We start from the raw sequence: 4,669 nt of genomic DNA, 5'->3' as shown, positions 1-4,669 counted from the left end.
TGTTAAGTTGCTTAGCAAAATAAATCAAAATTATATCAATACATTTGGTATGTTCCATCCTATAGCTCTCTAGCTCTTTGAAATTCTAATTTTGAAGATAATATGAGATTTTAAGGATAATATGCTTCAGAAATATAAAGCACCTGAGGTACAGGCACCAATCCCAAACATCAGACAGAAGACCAATGAAGCCCTTGAAACTGGAAATCAAAAAATAAAGAAAAAAATAATTCAGGATAAATCTGGAAATCATCTTTAGTTTTCCTGCAGCTTTTATAATAAATATGGTATGCCTAAAAAAAGACAAGATTAACCTCGGCTCCCCTTGGTCTGACTACTTCTTAATCTTCCCCTCAACTGTCAAGATGTCACTTATTCTAAAATACAAGACTTAACCAACTTGGAGAAAATTGTTCAACTGTCATATGCAAATAATATTTTCTAAAACAGCATTGTAAATAGATAACCTGTGTCATGGAGGACAGAAACAATTAAAGAATTTGATTAATATTTAGAGATAGGGCAATAGAAAAATCTCAGAAATGCAAAATACATGTATGTTTATCTTCCATGGGTTCATCTCAGTTTCACCATGCTATGTTTTTGACAGTTATTCTTTGAGAGATATGTCTAAGAGGTCAAGAATATCTTCCTAATCTTTCCGGCTCTAGTCTGGGTTAAAAATCCCAACAGAGTCGGGTGGATCATGAGGTCAAGAGATTGAGATCATCCTGGCCAACATGATGAAATCCCCGTCTCTACTAAAAATACAAAAATTACTTCTAGTCTGGGTTAAAAATCCCAACAGAGGTGGGTGGATCATGAGGTCAAGAGATCGAGACCATCCTGGCCAACATGATGAAACTCCATCTCTACTAAAAATACAAAAAATTAGCCGGACGTGGTGGCGGGCGCCTGTAGTCCCAGCTATTCGGGAGGCTGAGGCAGGAGAATAGCTTGAACCTGGGAGGCGGAGTTTTGCAGTGAGCTGAGATCTTGCCACTGCACTCCAGCCTGGCAACAGAGCGAGACTCCTTCTAAAAAAAATAATAAAAAAAAATAAAAATCCCTGAATGCCCACACTTGCTTCTTTTGTAGCATCTTACATGCAGAATTTCAGATGTGTATTTATTTTTCAGTCTCTCTTCTTGAAAACAAAAATCATTTTAGACTCACCTCACGTGGTGGGGTTGGTGGCTACCCTCAGTATTGCCTGCACGAGTATCTACCAGGAGTGCAACCAATAGATCCGGCAACTTTGTATCATGTTTTCTAGTAAACCTACCAACAGTCACTGTGCATATTCAAGTGGAGAGAAGTCCGAGCAGTGAGGCCACTGCAGCACTGGCCATCCTTTATAGGACTGAGCACCTAATTCGCCTTCCTGTCTCCACTTCCCTGCACCCACTAGGAGTCCTGCAGACACAATCAGCCCGAAGCCAGGGCGGCTTCCTTCCTTTTCTGGCAAGATGGCCGACCGCGAAGCTGGAGTGACTCTGGGCCGGCCGCATTTTTCCTGCCAGATTCTCGCTACCTTGAGTGTTACCAGGTTGATGCCACTTTCACACGAAGTTATCAGCAGACAAGTCACAGTTAATATAGGTACAATTTGTCATGTAGCTCATGAGAAATCCACCCTTGTCAAAGCTATTTCTGGAGTTGAGACCGTCAGGTTCAAAAATGAACTAGAAATAAATATTACAATCAAGCTTGGATATGCTAATGCTAACATTTATAAACTTGATGACCCAAGTTGCCCTAGGCCAGAATGTTATAGATCTTGTGGGAGGACTACATCTGATGAGTTTCCTACAGACATTCCAAGGACCAAAAGGAACTTCAAATTAGTCAGACATGTTTCCTTTGTGGACTGTCCTGGCCACGATATTTTGATGGCTACTGTGCTGGATGGTGCAGCAGTGATGGATGCAGCTCTTCTCTTTATAGCTGAATCTTTTCCTCAGCATCAGACATCTGAACACCTGGCTGCTATAGAGATCATGAAGCTGAAGCGTAATTTGATTCTACAAAATAAAATTGATTTGGTTAAAGAAAGGCTAAAGAACAATGTGAGCAGATCTTTGTATTTGTACAAGGTACAGTAGCAGAGGGAGTTCCCATTATTCCAATTTTAGTTCAGTCGAAATACAGTATTGACATTGTGAGTACATAGTAAAGAAAATTCCAGTACCCTCAAAAGACTTTACTTCAGAACCCCAACTTATTGTTATTAGATTTTTTGATGTCAAAAAACCTGGCTGTGAAGTTGATGACCTTAAGGGAGGTGAAGCTGCTGGTGGTAGTGTGTCGGGAGTTTATTCCTTCTGGTGGGTTGTTGGTCTAGCTGACTTTAAGAAAGGTGGTGCATCTGGAGTTCATTCCTTCCGGTGGGTTCCTGGTCTGGCTGACTTCAGGAATGAAGCTGTAGAGCCTCATGGTGAGTGTTACAGCTCATAGAAGTAGTGTGAACCCAAAGAGTGAGCAGCAGTAAAATCTATTATGAAGAGTGAAAGAACAAATCTTGCACAGCATGGAAGGGGACCCAATCGGGTTGCTGCTGCTGGCTCCTGCCGCCAGCTTTTACTCCTTTATTTGGTCCTGCCCGTGTCCTGCTGATTGGTCCATTTTACAGAGTGCTGATTGGTCCATTTTACAGAGTGCTGATTGGTCCATTTTTGCAGAAGGCTGATTAGTGCATTTACAATACTGTAGCTAGACACAGAGCACTGATTGGTGCATTTACAATCCTGTAGGTAGACACAGAGTGCTGATTGGTGCATTTACAATCCTTTAACTAGACAGAAAAGTTCTCCAAGTCCCCACCCAACCCAGAAAGTCCAGCTGGCTTCACCTCTCATTAGTCTCCTAAAAGGAGTGTTAAAGGTGGGCCAGGAGATAGAAGTCAGACCTGGTATTGTCTCCAAAGACAGTGAAGGAAAACTCACGTGTAAACCAATCTTTTCCAAAATTGTATCACTTTTTGGCGAGCATAATGATCTACAATATTCTGCTCCAGGCAGTCTTAGTGGAGTTGGAACAAAAATTGACCCCACTTTGTGCCGGGCTGACAGAATGGTGGGGTAAGCACTTGGTGCATTCAGAACCTTACATGAGACATTCACAGAATTCGAAATTTCCTGTTTCCTACTTAGACAGCTTCTAGGTGTACGTACTGAAGAAGACAAGACAGCAGCAAAGGTACAAAAGCTGTCTAAGAATGAAGTGCTCATGGTGAACATAGGATCCCTGTCAACAGGAGGAAGATGTAGTGCTGTCAAGGCTGATTTGGATAAAATTATTTTGACCAATCTAATGTGCACAGAAGTAGGAGAAAAAATTTCCCTTATCCAAACAATTGGAAAATAATGACATTTAATTGGTTGGGGTCAAATAAGAAGAGAAGTGACAATCAAGCCAACAGTAGATGACGACAGAAGAATACCAGTTAAATAATACATTTAGATGGAGTTAGAAGTTGTAATTTCTCTTACCAACCAAGGGGCTTATTTTCAAGGCAGTACTGTGAAATTGATTTCACAGTTCATTACCTTAGTAGGTAGCAGTAAGCTTATTCTCATTTTTTTGGTTGTGAAAACCTAACAGGATCTACAACTAATGTAAAAATTGGCATGATGTTTGATTAAATCTACATTTTAGCAGAAGTTAAGCATTCCCATATGTCTAAATTATACATCAATGCAGTTTGAAATGAAACTTTGCTACAACCAGCCTTTGCTGTAGTACACATACATACCACTGAAACTCCCTGAAATAAAGATTTTCTTTTATTTCATGATTTGTCTTTGCGTGACTCCAGGCAGAAGGACTATCGTACCAGCAAAAAAAGAAAAAGAAAAAAGAAAAAAAAAAAAAAACACAAATTCTCTTTGAAGACCAACTCCCTTTTCTTTGGCCTCATATTTTATGTTGTTTTATCTTTGAAATTTTGCCTGAAAAGGAAATTAATGGGTTCAAATGAAGCTATTCTTTAGAGCATGAATGCTTGTTCCCATAGACAAATCTTCTTTCCCCTTACCAACTTCCTTGCCTGAAAAACAGGAAACCAGAGTCAGAGGTTATCTGCCACTCCCTGCCTTGAGATTATTTCTGCATTGTTTAATGCCTGAAACCCAATAGTCTTTCTCCATTGGAAAATACGGTTATACCACATGATTCTAGATGAGTAACAAAGATCTTTCTAGGCCTTCATTTTATGGTATTTTTTTTTTTTTAACTGTTAAATTGTGGTCATGACATAGATTCTAATATTCCTAATCTTTGGATGTTTCAAAAAGTAAAAAATGTTAGAAAGTAATGAGGGAGTCTTTCTGATTTTTAACTTATTCCCCATGTCGCTGTACTTACGGTACTTCTTTTTTGTTTGTTTGTTTGTTTTGTTTTGTTTTTTTGAGACAGAGTCTTGCTCTGTCTCCCAGGCTGGAGTGCAGTGGCACGATCCCGGCTAATTGCAACCACCACCTCCTGGGGTCAAGTGATTCTCCTACCTCAGCCTCCTGAGTAGCTGGGAATACAGGCCCCCGCCACCTCGTCTGGCTGATCTTTGGATTTTTTTTTTTTTTTTTTTTTTTTTTTTTGAGACGGAGTCTCGCTCTGTCACCCAGGCTGGAGTGCAGTGGCCGGATCTCAGCTCACTGCAAGCTCCACCTCC

General features: G+C 40.2%; 1 pseudogene; it reads left to right on the top strand.

The window, feature by feature from the left end:
- Nucleotides 1–1,469: 1,469 nt before the first annotated feature.
- LOC712019 (eukaryotic translation initiation factor 2 subunit 3, X-linked pseudogene) lies at nt 1,470–3,453 on the top strand (annotated as a pseudogene).
- The last annotated feature ends 1,216 nt before the right edge of the window (nt 3,454–4,669 follow it).

This window comes from Macaca mulatta, chromosome 2 (assembly GCF_049350105.2).
Source record: "Macaca mulatta isolate MMU2019108-1 chromosome 2, T2T-MMU8v2.0, whole genome shotgun sequence".
NCBI classification, from domain to species: domain Eukaryota; kingdom Metazoa; phylum Chordata; class Mammalia; order Primates; family Cercopithecidae; genus Macaca; species Macaca mulatta.
The sequence above is the reverse complement of the archived record's forward strand: the minus strand, read 5'-3'. Positions and strand labels throughout refer to the sequence as shown.